At 47.2% G+C, this 19,019-nt stretch overlaps 1 protein-coding gene across 1 annotated transcript in view; it reads left to right on the top strand.

The window, feature by feature from the left end:
• ADTRP (androgen dependent TFPI regulating protein) overlaps positions 1 to 19,019 on the top strand; it is a 65,271-nt gene that overhangs the window by 23,509 nt on the left and 22,743 nt on the right. The gene's annotated exons all lie outside the window — the stretch shown is intronic.

The following is a 19,019-nucleotide window of genomic DNA, read 5'->3' as shown; positions in this document are numbered from 1 at the left end:
CCAGGCTCTGGGCTGTCAGCACAGAGCCCGATGCGGGACTCGAACCCACCAGCCGTGAGATCATGACCTGAGCCGAAGTCGGACGCTTAACCGACTGAGCCATCCAGGCGCCTCTGAACGCACTTTCCTTTTAATCAGACTGTTTTTCTTACTTATCACAAATGCCTCTCTCACTTATCATGACGGACAGTATCAGAAAACATAGCGGCTTCTTATTCCACTGATTTCTACCCACGAAAGTCTGCCTTGATTAAACCTGGGAGTGAGGAGTGGACAGCTGGGCCAAGCCCTGTGACTCTGTAAAACACATACTTATATAAGGAGCTAGAGTTATCAACATTTGGGTAGGACTTAGACTTTTGAAAGCTTTCGTTCATGTTTCTGTGAAATTTGTCCACCTGTTCTCATTGTTAAAGTCTACCTTTCTGCCAATTGTCTAAGGCTTTTTATAACTTATGGGCACCCTGCTTTTTTTTTTTTTTAATTTTTTTTTTCAACGTTTATTTATTTTTGGGACAGAGAGAGACAGAGCATGAACGGGGGAGGGGCAGAGAGAGAGGGAGACACAGAATCGGAAACAGGCTCCAGGCTCCGAGCCATCAGCCCAGAGCCTGACGCGGGGCTCGAGCTCACGGACCGCGAGATCGTGACCTGGCTGAAGTCGGACGCTTAACCGACTGCGCCACCCAGGCGCCCCGGCACCCTGCTTTTTGTATGATTGGAGAGAGAATGTCTTCTCTCACTTGTGGGGGTTTGCGTATTTGTACCTGCCTTTCTTGTTGTGAATATACTTGTAGTCTTTAAGCATTTACTGAAAACTAAAAATGCCCTGGATGCCATTACAAAGACCCTCCATTAACACAAAAATCTGCATCTCTCTGCTCAGAGAATCAGCTGTCTAATTATGAATGTTTAAAACCAGAATTAGGGGTGCCTGGGTGGCTCAGTGGGTTAAGCATCTGACTCAGGTCGTGATCGAATAAGAACCCCCTATTGGATTCCAAGCAGTGGAACTGCTTGTGATTCTCTCTCCCCCTCCACCACTCTTGCATGCTCTCTCTCTCTCTCTCTCTCAAAAAAAAACCAACACAAAACAAAACAGGATGAAAGCCTGATGTTAGATAAGGGGCAAAAGGGTAGGGCCACTGCTTGAAAACGCTACTTTTTGCGATTGTCTTAGTTAGGACGTGTGACTGTCATAGACAATAATACAGCGATAGTTCTCTTTTTTACCCATTTCATGCTTGGCAATAAATATTCTTTTATTCATTTTTATTCAATATGCATTTATAGCAATGATTGGCAGAGATACTAAAATACTTAACCTATCAAACAGTATTTAGTAAAAGTCTTTTGTCTCCAATCAGCCCAGGGAGGTTAGTTTAAGGCTTATATGTGGGAACATTTTAATTAATATGCATGCTTTTACTGACATATTTTAAAATACTTTGCTAACCTAATAATGTCAGAGTTAGAAGCATTGAAGTATCATGATGATCACAGAAACTGTAAGCCCGACACGAAAGGTGCTTAAGAAATATTTGTTGAATGATTTTTGACACCTGGAATATGAGTTGTATACCCAATGACAATGGGACTTAATGGTAGCCAGGGTCTTTTTGGGGGGGGGGGCGTTGACTCATGGAGTACAGTAAGGTGCAAATAATCCAAGACGTCAAGTGCAGGCCATCAGGAAATGGACCATCTGGTGAAGAATTTTCTATCTTCACCTCTGTTAAGTTTCTTCTGGGGCTGAAAAGTTGAAAGGGGTAAATTATTAGGAAAAGGGGTGCTGGAGCTTGATCCTCAAAAATCAGGTTGGGGTGAAAGGACGCAAAATTTCTTTCCTCTGTGTCTAAGTTGCACAAATGATTGAACTCAGATGTTTCCTACAAGTTAATTTTTTATTTCCTGACACGAATGGCCTTTAAGTACCAGAAAATCCCAGTTTTGGCCCCATTTCTGCCATTGTCTTGCTGTGTGATCCTGGGAACGTTAGTAAACCTCTCTGGGTACTGGGTCCCTTAAGACAGGCGTGTTTACTATTCTTCCCAGGGATGTTATTAGGAGCAAAGAAAATTATCTATGTGCAACGGGAAGCTATCAGTGATACATAATGACCCATACCAAACCGTTGTCAACTTAGAATCACCATGACTCCCTTCTCCAACCTTCTATGTGTAGCAAGGAGAAGCCTGGGACCACACACAGCTTCTAGAATCACTTTCTCCGTATGGTTCCAGGCGAGAGTCAGCCAACGAGGGGCATCCTCATGAGATGTGCAAGAGAAGAAGCCATTATTCTCTAGTGGCAGTTGAGAACAGCTTTGTGGGAAAACAGACACAAGTTTAGCCGCATCTGCTGCACAAGCATCTAGGAATCACACACTTTATACTACAGCAGCTAAATCAATGGTGGCAGCTCCCAGAGACTTATGAGGGTTGCCACGGCCTCTTGGCCAACTCCCTCAAATCCTCCCTTTGAGCAGAAGTTTCCCTGACTCTTACTGCCCTACCTTGTCCAACGGTTGCCTATCCCCCCAAGACCTTCCTCCTTGGAATCTCTCAACGGGCTTCTGTGTTCCTGCTGGGCTCCTGGCGGATACATGGCCATAAAATGCCTGCTTCCTTCTGAATCATGCCCACACCCTTCACATGAAAAAAACATCCATCCAAAGGAAACAAGGTCTCCAGTGACTTCTGTTTCTGGCTGCAGGGTGGGCATAAGTACCCTGAAACAAACATGACAAGACACCTGAGACATTTAATAAAGTATTTTTCAAAATATTTAAAAATGTTTGACTGACAAGAAAGTTATGGAAATTCCCCCAGATAACCAAAAGAGGAGGTAACAAAGAGAGGGAGGTATAGGCAACATTTGAAGAGCGGATCACTGGTTATTTCCTAGAATTTTCGAAAAATTAACTCTCCGATTCCAGAAGAACCAAAAATTGTCACGCAGGACGAAGGGCAGACATGTAGCCACTTGTATGACCCCGTGGACACCTTAGACGTGAGGAAGATCCTAGAAACAGCCAGACTAACAAGATGGGTTTCCCAAATAGAAATCTGATAGCTGATTTCTCATTAGCAACAAAGACGCCAGGAGACAGTAAAGTAACCGCTTCAAGCATTGAAGAAAGAAACAAAAACAAAAACAAAAAAACCCCACCAACCTATTTACTCTATGCAAGTGTCTTCTGAAACAAGGGCAAGAGGAAGGCATTTTCAGACACGCAGAAACAGAATTTACCACCTGTAAAGGCTAACGGGGATACTTCAGGAAGCAGGAAAATGATGTCAGAAGGGAGGTCGGCGATCCCAAAAGCAAATGGCAAGCAATTTGTTCAACTTCCGGTGATTTAAAAAAAGAATGCATTAAAATGCTGGATGGAAATAGGATGCAAATTGGGAGAGGATGGTTGGAAGGAAGGCATTCTAAGGCTGCCTTGGATTGCAGGGAGGGTGGGGGTGGGGAGGAAGGGGCGAGAGATAAGGACTTCTCTTGGCCCCTACCGAGTTAAAGGAGCACGTTGTAATGTCTACAAGGGCGACATAAAAACAGAGCGTATGGCTTCTGCATCAGTAGAAGAAGAAAAACTGAAGAGGAAAAAAAAAAAAAATACACTGATGAAAATTCGAATCCATAATCAGAGGCAGTTCCAGGGAGTAGAGAAAAGAGCGAGCACAGGACTCCCGTGGGGTAGGTTCAAACCCATGAATGCAGGTGCGCTTTATGGGGGACAGGCCTTTGAGCACCATCGAGTTACCTCCCCACCCTCACCCCGCAAGCATTTCTACTGCTTTTAAAGGCACAAATCTCTAAATTATGCAACTAACCCCTAATTGAACGACGCCAGTTATTAATGTCGTCAGACACGGGGACAGGAGTGGCAATACGGGAAGATCAGAATACATTTGAGGGAAAAACGCAAAGTTTCTAAAGTACTCGGGTGAAAGGGACTGGCAGAAAAAGAGAGCGAGTGATGAAGCAGTCCATTTGGTTCATCCGTTTATCAGGGGCAAGAGCCCAGCTCCCTAAGGCTTATTCCACAGGCCGCCATTTAATAATATTAAATTGTGATTATAGATGCATTTGGTGGAGTGTCCTCCTTTCTAATCCTGGCAGGTGTCCCTGGAGGGGAGGTCCTTAGAGGTTTCTGGCATTAAGGAGAGGCTCTTGATCATAAAGTGATCCCTTCAGGTGACCAAATTGCCTGCCTTCCATGCCGGGCAGCATCACAATTAAGCAGAAGTAGTATGTGCTTCTTTATATTCTGGCTCGTGCTGTTTAGCTGGTGTATAAGTAAAGCTTTGGTGTTGACTTTTAATGTCCTCGGGATTTCTTGATTTACTTTCCGGCTCACATCAACGTGGGGGTTCTGCACAGCCTCCGGGGCAGCCTGGGCCACCCCACCAGGGGAAGGGTGAAATGCAAGCCCTGTTTGCGATGTGGGCTGGGCCCCATGGAGAGATTTAACCAGAAACCAAACTCCTAGCTCCCCTCCAAGCCTCCACGAGCTGTGAATGCCCCAAGACCAAGACGTTGCCAACACGGGAGCTGCTTCCTCTCCCCCACACCCCCAGTTCCTTAATCCCTTCCATCCTTGTCCATCAGAGTGCTCCATCTTGTCCCTTTTGCTTAAGGCCCGGCCAGAAGCAAGATGGCAGCCTGCTGCTTAGTCCCTTTTCTGAGACCCATTCTCTGGCTTCCAATCAGCCTTTCAATCCGACCACTCTAAGACAAGATGAAAGGAAGGACACCCTTCTCTTTACCACCCAAAGCAAAAGACAGACCTCAAGTTAAAACTTCACTGTCCCGAGCCTATCCCTGATTCTCACCAGGGTTTTGGGGTGGGGGTGGGGGGTGAGGGCAGGGTAGGCTAATTAGGAGTTTCCTTCTGGGCAGACAAGCCACAATGGAAAAGAAGCAGGTGAGTCTCTCCAAACGGGACAGCGCCCAAGAGCTTACTAAGCAGCGTCTACGCTTGTTCTGCTCCTTACTATTCTGGTCACCAACGATCTCCACGTTGCCAGACCGTGCAAGACCTACCTGTGGGTGTGTCGCAGAGACCGGTGGGTCAGTGTGGCACTCACCACCAAACCTGGCCTGGGCTCCTCTCTCTCAGAAAATGGAGCCACCGTCCTCCCAGTTGCTCAACGCAGAAGCCAGCGTTGACCTTGCCACCTCCCCGCCTTCCACCACACTCACCCTGAATCCATTCTACCTCCAAAATGCTTAGCAAATCTGTTCACCTTCTAGCTCTACCGCCAACACCCTGGGTGTCCACATGCACTTCTCATCCAAAATATTCATTACCTCCCAATTGGTCTTGCTTCCATTCTTAACCTTTTCCACACAACAGCAAAAGAGATTGAAACAGAATGTTCCCTTCTTGATACTCTTCAGTGACTCTCTGTTGCACCGAGAATGACACCTAAATTCCTTTCTGCGGCCTACCATGTCTGATGAACCTGGCCTCTGCTCGGAGCCCGAAATCCTCAGAACTCTTTCCTACACCAGGACCTTTGCACATGCTGTCCCCTTTGCCAGAAATGATCTCCTTCTACTCTTCCATGGCTCGCGCTTATCATTTGGGCCCCAGCTTAAAAATGACCTCTCCAAGATGGCCTTTCCTGTCTACCCTACTTAAACGTACGTCCCTGGCCCTAATGCATAGATTCTTGTTTGTTTACTTCATAACATACATCATGATTGGTATCTCTGTGGGTTTTTTTACTTGTTTGTAGAAAATCTTGCTGATTCGACTCTAAGATCTACAAAGGCAGGGACCACATTGTTTACCATTTAATCCCAACACCTCTCACAGAGCCTGGCATGAAGTAGGCACGTAATAAAGATTGTTTCATGGAAGAATGAGTGAAATCTTCACCTCTTACTGTCTTAGCTTCTCTGTGCCCTTGACTGGCCCCAAAGTTCCCCCTTAGGGGCAGAGTGGGGTGTGCTCGGGCTAAGGGGGTGTTGGAGGCAGAGAGGAAGCCTTTAGCAGCCCTGCATTGAGAGTCTGTGGCTCACACTCTATGCTTTCAAACTGTGAGGTGTTCTTTTGTTCAGAAAGGTGTAAGTGAGGAAAATTCTAGAGGGATTACTGATAGCTTGAAATATCTATGGGAGTTTTGGTTGTTATATCTGAGATATGACGTACTACTGATTGACTTTTGTTCAAAGAGATGCACAGAGACATAACAATTCCATACGTTTTATGAAAGGAAAGATGCTGTTGTTTCCGATCAGGGCTGTGGCTCCAAAACGGACCGTTCTCTGACAGAAACACTTTCCGGCTCACGCTTTCTTCTGTTATCACCATTCTCGGATGTGAACTGGGTAACTGAGTATTCACGCAGCCCACGGGAGTTCAAAAAAGTTATTGAATCAGGGAAGAAAAATGGCAGAGGCTGAAACTAAGAACAGGAATAAAGACATGACCACATTGGAGGTAACCAGGTGGAAGAAAGGTGGTCAAAGGAAAAACGAGAATCCAAAGAGCCTCTTTCTATCTCTGTGAAAAATGTGTAAAAGGCCAATTCCCCAGCTTCTTTATTGCTGCCTTTCTTGGTTGATAATATATCCAACCAAGGGCTTCTATTGATGGGCAAAGAGGCTAGTAATGGGGTGCATTAGTATATGTAGGTGCCGAGTGAATCCATGAACGTAGAACTTACAATAGAAACAGAATAAATTCTTGGGTGGCCTGCCACAGAACCTAATGTTTGAAGTAATCAAGAGTCTTCTTAAGTTGAGGGCAGAATTAAAAAAAAAAAAAAAAAAAAAAAGCTTTGGGCCACCTGGGTGGCTCCGTTGGTTAAGCATCCAATTCCTGATTTTGGCTCAGGTCATGATCTGACAGTTCATGAGATCAAGCCCCACATCGGACCTTGTGCTGGCAGAGTGCAAAGCCTGCTTGAGATTCTCTCTCCTCGCTCTCTGCCCCTCCCCCAGCTCACGCTTGTGCATGCGCCTTCTCTCTCTCTCTCTTTCTCAAAACAGATAAATAAACTTAAAAATTTTTTTTTTTGGAAAAGCCTCATAAAGGCAGGCGAGAGTTCAGCATTTCACTTCCCTTCCTAGGAATAGATTTTACCAGTGAAAATTCAGATTTGAAGGCTAAACAAAAACAAAAAACCTTTGTGGGCTTTTTTTTTTTTTTTCCTGAGTTTGGAAACCAAAAAGTGCATGATTATTTCAGAGGGTTATTCCAGAGAGCTCTCCTAGTAAGAACTTGTGTGTTTTGGGTCTGCCTCTCCAAACACATCTAGGAACTCATAAAAGCCACATTTTACTATTCAGTGGTGCGAAGGAATTTTGTGACCTTTTGAGAAATTTTGTTTTGTTTTTCCTAAGAAAACCGCGATAAGGAAGTGAGGCAAACTTCTTGGCAACGGGAAGACTGTCTCAGCACCCCAGGTTTGTGTTCCCAGTGGCGTGGGGGGACTCTGGGCAAGCAAACTGTCACCAAGTTGTCCTGCATGTGAGTTCCCAGATCTTGCGCTCAGAAAGGTGTTCTAATTTCCGCCCACCCTTGGGATTTGTGGAACAGACATCCGTGGCAACCATGGACACATCCCCGTGCTATTTCCCCAGTGCCCAGGGGCTCCAAGGTCCAAGTCCAAGAACACCGTGAATAAAAGGTTGAAAACAAGGGGACAGGGAACCGAACAAAGAACATGGGAGTCAACCTGGAAGAAAGAACAAAACATTTGGGGAACATAAGAAATAAGCTCCTGCGTTCCCTTCTTGTCTCTGAAACCAAGGGGGTTGGGACTCAAGCCTTAATACCTTCTCAGTGTTTGACACATTTGACCATATTTATCGAAGAATTCTCTTCCCTTTGTCTTACCTCCAGACTTTCTAACTGCTCCTTGTCGACTACCTCTGCAAGATGTTCTTCCAAATCAGGCATTCTCAACTGGGATTGATTTTGCTCTCCAGGGACACTTGGCAATATCTGGAGATGGTTTTGATGGGGACACCTGGGGGAGGGTGGGTGCTCCCGGCATCTAGGAAGGAGGCGAGGGTGCTGCTAACCATCCTACAACACACAGGCAACCCTCCTCAAAGACCTATCAGTTCTACACCATCAGTAGTGCAAGTGTTCCATAGTGTTTATTCCTAGATTCTTTATTCTTTGCACTCATACGCTCTTTGGGGGGGTCATCTCATCTTCTGCTACTTAAAAAAGTTGTAGCTACACTCTAATGGCTCCCAAGTCTCTGTCTCTAGCTAGATGTCTCTTCTGAGCACAAAACTCGGATTTCAACCATTCTGTTGGACATCTTCAGTGTGATAACCTACAGACAGCCCTTTTGTTTTGCTTTTTAAAACATTCTTTATTTAAAAATGTTTTTTAATGTTTATTTACTTTTGAGAGAGACAGAGCACGAGCGGGGGAGGGGCAGAGAGAGAGGGAGACACAGAATCTGAAGGAGGCTCCGGGCTCCGAGCTGTCAGCACAGAGCCCGACGCGGGCTTCCAGCTCACAAACTGTGAGATCAAGACCTGAGTCCAACTTAGGCCACCCAGGGGCTTGGGCCACCCAGGTGCCCCCAGAATTTTTTATTTTAAAGAGAGAGAGAGAACACGCGAGTGAGCGAGAGGCTCACTTTGTGCTCAGCACAAAGCCTGATGTGAGGCTTGATCTCATGACCCTTGGGATCACGCCCTGAGCCGAAATCAAGAGTCAGATGACCAACTGACTGAGCAATTAAAAAAAAAAAAAAATTCTCGATGGAGTGCCTGGGTGGCTCATTTGGTGGAGCGTCTGACTTCCGCTCAGGTCACGATCTCGCGGTGTGTGGGTTCGAGCCCCGCGTCGGGCTCTGGGCTGACAGCTCGGAGCCCGGAGCCTGCTTCGGATTCTGTGTCTCCCTCTCTCTCTCTGCCCCTGCCCCGTTCACCCTCTGTCTCTCAAAAAATAAATACAGGTTAAAACAAATGTTTTTTTAATAATAAAAAAATAAAAGAATTCTCAGCAAGGAAAAAAAAAGACGTTTATCATTGAACAACTAGTGTGTGCTGTATCATCTTTTAATAAAAGGGGATTAAAATGAGTTTTTGTCCTGAAAGAACAAAGCACCGCTCAGTGACGCACTGTGAGAGGAGACACAGTTTGGGATGCTGCTGAGGAAGAGAAACCCTAGGGTCGCTTAGGTCAGACCGATTCACCCCTAGCGAGCCTCGCGAAAGAGAAAGGGGGTCTTTGCATTAAACAAGGACTTTCACCGTGAACTCCAGGCACTCCCCCCAGCGGTACCTCTTGTTGGCCAACACTTCCCGAAGAGTCTCCACTCCGTTATGCGTTAGAGCTCGCCGAGTCCCAGGTCGCACTGCAGGGCTCTAATAAATATGCACTGAAATTCATTAATGTTTCTTTGAGTTTGAAGCCCCTGCCCCATATACTTTCCAGTTTCCCGGAGTGCTGAAACGGAACTGCTTCTCGTGAGATAGTTGATGGATGTCGAATGAGGGTGTTTCCCAAGCAAACTTCTTCTTTTCTCCTGCCCCTGTGGCCCCCTCCCAGATGCCTTCCCTTCTGCGGGTTAGACCCCCCGCCTCCCCTGCGGTGAACACACGTGTCCCTCTTCACCTCTTCAACCAACTACTCGCATTTGGGAACGCCACCAGAGAGCAGCAAGCACCCCTCTTCAAGAACAGCTGGCGTGTCGCTTCAGGAATACCCTGATGGGTCAGCAAGGGAGAGCCGGAGGCAGGAAGGCGAGAGAGTTTGGAAACCAGTCCCTCATGGGATCAGTCATGTGGGGAATTTGGAACTTTGCCCCGGAGCGTGTGCATGCAGGGTGCTTTCCTGAATCGCTGTTATCTCCCAGGGAAACCAGCTGCCCACACATCGTGTCCTTTACTGACATCACGATGTGCTATCTGAGGGGAAGCGACGGTGGCCCGAGACACCGTGGCTCTTAAAGCAAGAGCAGATTCTCATGCTTCTGCAACTTTCTCTTTCGTGAAAAGAACAGTCTCCTCTCTCCAACTTGGAGCAGCTTTCTAGAGAGCTGCCCATCTGTCTATGTCTTAAAAACAAGTCTCCATGTGTGCTATCTGGAGCCAGGCTCAGAAGCACGGAGGAAGGGTGGATCACACTCCAATTCAGAGGAGGAGATGCAAAGAAGATACCGGACAAAACCTGGGGCTTTCCACCTGGCCCAGTCCCAGAGCGGAGGGCCAAGGCCAGCAGACCCCAAGACGAACAAAGTACAGCGTCTGCTGGTTACATAGGTTTTGACTTCCTGCAGGGCTGCTGGCTCCCGGGTGCTGACACCCCTTTAGCTGAATCTCCAGGGTAGTCGTCGTGACGTTGACACCCTGAGCTTGTTCCCAGGCGTCCCATTTTCTCACGGGTTTCCCTGTGACCACGACGTCCACTCTCAGGACCCGGGGTTCCATCTGTAGCCGTGGCAAAGGATGGTGATCACCCAAAGAAGGATTGATGTGGCCCTGCGACCGTGGACACGGCCCGCTCTGCGGCCGCCCACGTCAGCTGCACCTGGCCTTCAGCTGCTGTCTTCTCCTTCCAGAACGCTGCATGGTCTTGCCAGGAGAGGTGGAGGACGGCCCCTTGCTCTTCTGCCCCACTCCAACGTTCCACTGATCTGTGCATGAATGCCACAAACAGTCACGTGGCCGGAGAAGGGCAAGTAGTGGGTCGGGCGCTGGCGATGAAACGGGAATAGCCCTAAGCCTCGAGTCGTTTCTATCCTGGGAGGTTTGGCCAGTGTCACGTGAGCACAGTGATGTGACTCTGATGTGAAGGAGCACAGGAGGTCCAGCTGTGGCCGGGAAGGGAACGTACTGGAGGTTTCAGGATGTGGCGAAGGCTCCCCGGAGGCAGCGATATCTACGCCAAGCCCTGTAAAGTGAGAAGAAGGTGAAGGAGGCGACGGAGGGGAGGGACATGTGTGTGACGTACCACTGTGGGTGGCGGAAGAGGGGCGAAGGCTGGACGTAGGGACAGCACGGCCTAGAGGTAAGGCGGGCGAGGCGACCAGATCATCGGGAGCTCTGCAGGCTGCACGAAGGACTTAATTCTACTTTGCAACACATACGTTCAAATCGAGGAAATCGATCAGAAAGCACTTATTAAGCGGAGGAGGGAGGCGTCCTGAAAAAGTAGATGAGATCTTTGCCCTCAAAGAGTTGATAATCTGATGACACCAGGGGAAGAAAGTTGACCGTGGAAACACGAAAGTGACAGCGTAAGAAACAGAACGGAATGGAGCTGAGCACCGCAGGGCGGAGGGCAGCCCCAAAGAGCTGTGGGAGGGACAGGAGCGTGCGCACCTCGTGCAAAGGCAGGATGTGACATGGGTGTGGCGTGGCCGGGGCATGGGCCCCAGAAGTTGCAGAAAGGGCTGCGTGCTCAGCTCCGAGAGGCGGGCTGGCTTCCTCGGTGAGGCTTCTCCTTTGCAGTAAGGGGCTGTCGTTGTTACCACTGACTGAAATCCTCCAAGCATTTAGATGTCTGTGTCACCAACTGGGGTAGAATACCTCCGCTCCAGCCTCCCAGCACAGAATAAAATACGGGCTGTTGTCCGACTCATAAGGGGAACAAAACCAACCAAAAACACCCCAGGGGGGGAAAGGGTATTTATGGGAGTCGATCTACTACTCTGATCATGAGAAGCCTAATTATACAATATTATCTCCTTACGGGCAGAGTCCCCGCCTAGAGATTCTGTTTTATTATTTTGTTTTCAGATCTTATCAGTTTATGGAACCTAGATCTCTGACCTGTTCTGCGTCGGGGACACCACCTACTAGTGGAAAATGTTAGTGGAACGATTTGCTTTCCCCTAAACACAGACAAACGAGAAAAGAGACCGTTCGTTCCATCTCTCTCTTTTTACTTCGGTTGTCTGGCAACCTATTGCTGAGTTTCAATCTCAGTAAGAGCAGCCCAGCAAAGCTCCAGTTGGTAGATCTGCATTTCAGTGTCTCCTGGGTCCTGATTTTCCTTCATGTGTCCTCATGGTAAGGCGGGTGCTTTGGGTTGCAAGGCATCTCAAAGGTGTGTGGGGCTGGTCAGGAGAGAAGCATTCTAGAGCTCAGCAAATGGAGGGGGAAAAGAAAGGAAGTCTAGGGAAGGAAACAGAATGATGAGGAGATTGGTTTGAGTCAAAGGAGGGGGGGGCCTGTTGAGAAGCTGTGGAAAATCAGAGATGAGATGAGATCAGGAGTTTAAACCGTGGACCCGAGGCAGCTGGGAGCTGCAGAAGGCTTTTTGAGCAGAAGTAGCAACATGAAACTTGTTTTAGGAAGGTTAGTCTAATTGCAATGTTGAGTATGTACAAGAAAGGGTAAAACTAGGGGGGTGATGCTGGGGAAGATAAAAGGATATAGACAGCCATGGGATGAATTGGAAAGGAAAAGTGAATCAAGTTTGGGTAGAAAACATGAAGAAGTGGGTCAGTGATTACAGCAAGTGTCTAGGGTGTTGTTATTGCCAGAGAGAATTAAACGAGAGGAAGGCATTTGGGTGCTTTGGAGAGGTACTGAGAGAGAGAACAGGAAAAGGCAAATATATCCCTAGATTGTAGAGTCCTAAGATCCCAGATCTTTCTTTTCGTCCTACCCTTAACTGGATAGAGTCTAAACAGGCACCTCTTCACCAGGCTGGATGCTGTCAAAGCCAAGTAGCTTCCTATCAGAAGATCTGTTGCTCTGAGCTGTTGGCCAAACTCCATATTAACCCAAGGGACAACAGTGTAGTAAGCGAGAAATCACTTAGAAACCCTCTTCAGAAGATTTACAAATGTATCACTTAACTCTCTGTTCAAGCCATGTATGAGTTCATAAATAACACCATGCTTTTTTTTTTTGCTCAGCCCAGTGGAGCATTTACTTCTCTTTCCAGGTCAGGAAAGACTATTCACATTGCTCCCAAGCTTTTGTTATGAAAATTTTCAAACCAAGTGCAGTTGAAAGAATTTTTGCAGTGATCCGCTGTAATACCTGCCACTTGGATTCTACTATTTGTAGTTAACTGGATTTGCTTTACCCCAAATCTGTGCATCTGCCCATCCATCAACTCATCTTATTTTTGGTATATTTCAGAGTAAATTGCAAACATCACTACTCTTCCTTGGTAAATAAGACTACTGGTGTTTAACTTCTGTGTCTGGAGTTTTGCCACGCTGGGCTGTGTCAGCCCACCCAGGAAGACCACGAAGATCAAAGGCAAACCCGTGGCTCTTTCTGTGGGTGGTTTATCTTCCCAATCCCCCTCCCCAGGCATTTTAACATTGGCTCTTTAATTATAGTGGTACCTACCTTGTGCACTTGACTTTCTAGAAAGTGGGAAAGGGACTTTTTACAAATCCAATGGCAGTGTCTTCTATTCTCTGGTATTTGAGGCTGAAAAGACACCTACAGGCAGTGTAGGTGGAAAAGTTTATAAAAAAGAAAGAAAGAAAGAAAGAAAGAAAGAAAGAAAGAAAGAAAGAAAGAAAGTTTGGAAGGGAGAAAGAAAGAGAAAGAGGAAGGAAGGGAAGGGAAGGAAGGAAAGGAAGAAAGGAAGAAAGAAAGAAAGAAAGAAAGAGAGAAAGAAAAGAAAGAGGAAGGAGGAAGGAGGAAAGGAAAGGAAAGGAAAGGAAAGGAAAGGAAAGGAAAGGAAAGGAAAGATATAACCTATGTCTACGTTTCTGGATTTTCATGTATCCGATGGATTTAAAGCAAAATTGTAACTGTAACAACGTAGGGGCCAGAAAGAATACAGATGGTCTCTGCTTTTGGATACAAAATATTCCCAGGGAGACCTTCACCATTGTCCCAACCTGTGGGTGTCAGAGTCAGAAGTTACAGTGGTGAGGAAGGAGGCAAAAGTTTTTCACTGGCAAATGAATGGTAGTTATTGAAATCAGAGATGGTCTTACAAGGATTTACAAAACAATTATTACTGTGTGTTTTTACCACATGGAGTTTGCGAGCTTAAGGAACATGACCCAGCAGTGTAATAACAAGCCTGAGTATAATAGCATTCTATTAAGGTTTGTTTTGCCTCCTTTTCCATGTCTGCTGTATTTACATTTAAGTTTTAATGGATGTTTTGGCCATGTGTTTGCCCCTGAGGAGATTTTGTAAAGGCTTTTGTGTTTTTTAATACAGAAGAAGTGTTATATTTAATGCATAGTAAGCAAAAAATACCCTGAATGTCCCCAGAAATGAGATCTTGCTGGGGCAATAAAACTTCATCTTTCTTTAAGTTTATTTATTTATTTATTTTGATAGAGAGCGTGTGGGGGAGGAGCAGAGAGAGAGGGAGAGAGACAAAATCTTAAGGAGGCACAGAGCCTGACATGGGGATCTGTCTCATGAACCGTGAGATCATGACCTGAGCCGAAATCGAGAGTTGGACACTAGGGGCGCCTGGGTGGCTCAGTCAGTTAGGCGTCTGACTTTGGCTCCGGTCATGATCTCAACGCTCCCGAGTTCGAGCCCCACGTTGGGCTCTGTGCTGACAGCTCAGAGCCTGGGGCCTGCTTTGGATTCTGTGTCTCCCTCTCTCTCTGCCCCTCCCCTGCTTGTGCTCTGTCTCTGTCTTTCAAAATTAAATAAGCTTTTAAAAAAAGTTAAAAAAAAAAGAATTGGACGCTTAACTGACTGAGCCACCCCGGCACCCCTAAAACTTCATTTAAAATTCTCAATCCATTAGCACCATAAACAAACCAAAGACATTGTTTTAGAGACTTGGGGGAAAGGACCTCAGTTTAGAGTCAGTGTGAGGAACTGATTCTAAGATTTCAGCATTGCCTGAACGGAGGGAAGGAGGCGAACACTGAGAAGAACACAAAGCGGGCGATATTACGGAAGCTCATTGTGAGAAACAGCTTCTGAAGGACAAAGTCTCTCAATGACCAGTCCAAGAGGCTAGAAGCAGCCGTGTTTATCTTGATCAACTCAAATCAACACGAGAGCCAGTCCAACAAGGAAATGAAATAGAGGAAAAAGGCAGAGACCGTAGTTTTAAGCATTACCTGGTTTTCAAAATGTGGAGGCTCCCTGAATCCTTTCACTGGAGAAAATTAAGTGCTCTTGCCCCTCGAGGATCTTAGAGATAAGAGTGGGACCATCCTAGGCTTATGGATTTAGGGCTTGGAGCCTGCATGACTGTGATGGAAACCTGGGGGCTCCATGGGTTATCTCGGGGATTAAGGCTTGCTTCTTTCTCCAGACTCAGGCAAATGCATCTGATTGTACCCGTAGCCTCAAAAACAGGGAAGCTCTTGGGGCTCCGAGGTGGCTCCGTCGGTTGAGCGTTTGATTTCGGCTCGGGTCATGATCTCGAGTCAGTGAGTTTGAGCCCCGCGTTGGGCTCTGTGCTGACAGCTCAGAGCCTGGAACCTGTGTCTCCCTCTCTCTCTTCCCCTCCCTCCACTCATGCTCTCTCTCTCTGTCAAAAATAAATAAACATTAAAAATTTTTTTTTTTTAAAAACCCAACAGGATAGCTCTTTATAACAGCTCCGTAGCTCCCTGGGGGGAAGTGAGTAAAAGTAAATGCTCCTTATGTTTCACGTTCCCACTCGTGTCACCTTGTAAGAATGCTCTGTGGGCTGGTAAATTTAAGTTCTTATGTCCAAGGCTATTTTGCAACAAGGTATCTAAAATGCTTTACCAACAGGAGCGCCGGGGTGGCTCCGACGCTTGAGGGTCTGACTCTTGATTACGTCTCAGGCCATGACCTCCTGGTTTTGTGAGCTGGGCTCTGCGCTGACCGTGTGGAGCCTGCTTGGGGTTCTCTCTCTCTCCCTCTCTGCCCCTCCCCTGCTCACATTCTCTTTGTCTTTCTCTCTTTCTCTCATATGATCATTTGGGGCACCTGGGTGGCTCAGCCGGTTGGGCGTCCGACTTTGGCTCAGGTCATGATCTCACCATCTGTGGGTTTGAGCCCTGTGTCGGGCTCTGTGCTGACTGCCCGGAGCCTGGAGCCTGCTTGGGATTCTGTGTCTCCCTCGCTCTCTGCCCCTCCCCCGCTCACGCTCTGTCTCTCTCTCTCTCAAAATAAACATTCAAAAAATTTTTAAAAAGTAACCATTAACATTTTTTTTTAAAATAAAAATTGAAAGATAAAATGCTTTAATATCCTAATTCTTAAATCCCTGTCTCAGGCTTAGCATTACGTCTGCAAGAGATTCAGACCAAAGTGGGCGTTCCACTGAGGACAGGAGAAAAAGGCATAATTTGGTAGAGAAGGATGGGGAAAGAGCGACACTGTCCTTTTAACCAATGCATTTGGAACGAGATATTCAAGGAAAAGCTCTACCAAAATGATGGCTAGTTGACAAGGGAAGATCATTTCACTGCATCCTCTCCGTGAGCACGCACTATTGTTTCAGCCCATGATGTTTTTGTTTACTCTGGAAGGAAATATTTTACCCCCTCTGAGATAATTAATTTTTGTCAGTTTCACTGTTTATAAGGGAAACTGAGAAACTGTTAATTGAAATACAGAATGAGTCACTGTTTTCAGTAATTTTTGGCAGTGTTCTAATTTGTGTCAATCCCAGCCTAATTATTAGATTTTTTGGAAGCAGAAAGCATATTTGATTTTTCTCTTCCTGAGTTGCTTTTTCTTCCTCAGAGGAAAAAAAAAAATCATGCTCAGCCTGATAAAGGTTATACAATGTATACGAACGCGAGGTGAAATACCAGGACGTTTGAAACACCAGGAAGTTTATTGTATCACGCTTGTCTCCTCTCGGTAGTTCCATGTTTAGAAAGCTCTCAGACGACCTTCTTCCTCCTATCCCTCAGCTCCGGCCAAAAAATGCGATTCTTTTAAAGACCTTTTAGCTGGTATTAAGCCACAGTATATGGCCCGTCACTAATGACATCACCGAGGTAAACTTCCCAGAAGTCATCAGGGAGAAGTCATTTGGAAATCCAATTGAATGTCACTTGCAAAGGGCAGGCTTCTAGAAGAGGTGACCAGTCATGCATTCCTGAGTTATTTGTTGCAAGAGCATTAATCACTACGAACTCATTTGCTCCTAATGCGAACGCACTACATTATTCCCCGGGAATTCTGTTCCAAATGGTCGTTAATGTAGAGAATGGAAGCTGCTGACGACAGACAGGGTTAATAAAATCTGTCAGATCAATGGCCAGTATAATGGGACTGTTAATGCTTCCTAATAGAAGCCGGATCTTCCGCTGCGGCAGAGGGAGGGCGGGTGGAGAGGCAGGTGGCCGTGCTGGGCAGACAAGCCCTGTCTCTTGCCTCCCGAGGTGGCCTCTGGGTGAAAAGATCATTGACGGCAGTCACGGGGCGTTGCCAGGGCTCGGAGGTGGCCACGGCTGGGAGCGTAGGCAACCACCGTGGGCTGGGGAGGGAGCCACAGGGTGGCCACAGGGACCGCTGGGCTACCCTCTTCCAGCTGCTCACACGCCTGCATCTGAACACCTGGCGCTGTGGGCAGCCCAGAACCTCCCTTCAGCCACACTGGGCCACCAAGGGGATGAAGGACAGCGGTCACAGTGATAAAGGTGGCAATCCCAGCTAACACTCAATGGAAGCGCTCAGGGGCGGAGGACGAAGCCCGTTACACGCTCTACCCCTAATCCTCAGGGTGGTGTTCCCTGTGACGTGTGGACTGGCTATCCTCCATCGTATAGCCGAGGAAGCTGAAGTTCAGGCTCAAGTCACGAGCCCAAGGTCAGATCTGAAAGTTGGTGCCTGTAATCACGATGCTGTTTATTAGAGGGAGAGACACAGAAACTATAGCCGAAAATCAGACCAGAGAAAGATGTGGGGTATGCCAATTGGCCTGCGTGTCTTTCCCCTTGTACATGCAACCCATCAGTAAGTTCAGGACCATCCTGGGGCAAAGTCTATCAAAGCTGTAGCATGGGGATGCCGGGCGGGGGGGCTGGGGGGGCTCAGTCAGTTGAGCGTCCGACTCTTGATTTCGGCTCAGGTCATGATGGGTTGTGGGATGGAACCCTGAATGGGGCTGAGTGTGGAGCCTGCTGGAGATTCTCTCTCTCCTTCTGCCCCTCTCCCCCACTTGTGCTCTCTCTCTCTCCTCTCTCTCTCTATGATATTAAAAAAAAAAAACTGTATATATAAAAGCTATAGCTTGTCTGCAACACTGTTCCTCTAAGCTTTGCTACTAACATGAGGGACCCCAGGGCCTGGAAGAGGCCTAATTACTTTGTACCAACCAACTGCAGCCTTGTCAGGGCCCCGGGAGGCCCTCTCTACCCAGCAATGCCCTCTTATTAAGATTTGTTCCTTCTCCTTCCACCCCTACCGCATAAAAACTTGCCACGTTTCTTGTCATCTGCGGGTCTGGATCTCCTGACCGTACCCTCCCTAGTTCAGGTAGAGTGAGAAGAAACTGTGGTCTTCTGGAGATGCCTCTGAGCACGACGCAGACATGACTGAGAGCAAAGGCCACCCAGAGCCGGCACCCAGGGCCCCAGCCACACGGCTGGGCATGGGAGCACGGTGATATGGGCTCTGTGACATCTCTAAGCCCCAGCGACTATTGCCTTGGGGATCAGGAATGGGGATGAGTTGGGGTTTGCAAGCGGAGCCTGAGGACACGAGGGGCTACCAAGAGCCGAGGCAATCGGGGACCGGGGATGAAAGGGGAATGATAGCTGTACGTGTGAAAATATATATGCATAAAATACTCACACTACTAGATGTTCCCAGTAAGCAGTATTCTCCACCACCCCACCCCCAGATCTTACGAGTACACATCGTAAGTGCCAGACTGCATGGAGTGGGATACAAATGCAGTGGAATTGGGTGAGAGAAATTAGCAAGAGGAAAATTCAGAGACAGCATCGTGGAAGATTGTCTTGGCTGTGAAGAACATGAATGATTAGAATATAGGGAGAGAAGGCATTCCACACGGAGAGTTGGGGCATGAACAGAAGTGTGAGGGTGGGAACTAGCACGCTGAGTGCAAAGGGGAATGAAGGAAACAGCTTTGTTCTAGGGAAGGAGTGTGTGTGGGTGGGTGTGTAAGTGTGTGTGTG

This window comes from Lynx rufus, unplaced genomic scaffold (genome assembly GCF_022079265.1).
Source record: "Lynx rufus isolate CCGP_SWC_20201006 ecotype Redwood Valley unplaced genomic scaffold, mLynRuf1.p SCAF_6, whole genome shotgun sequence".
Taxonomy (NCBI): Eukaryota; Metazoa; Chordata; class Mammalia; order Carnivora; family Felidae; genus Lynx; species Lynx rufus.
This window is presented reverse-complemented; position numbering and strand designations above follow the sequence as displayed.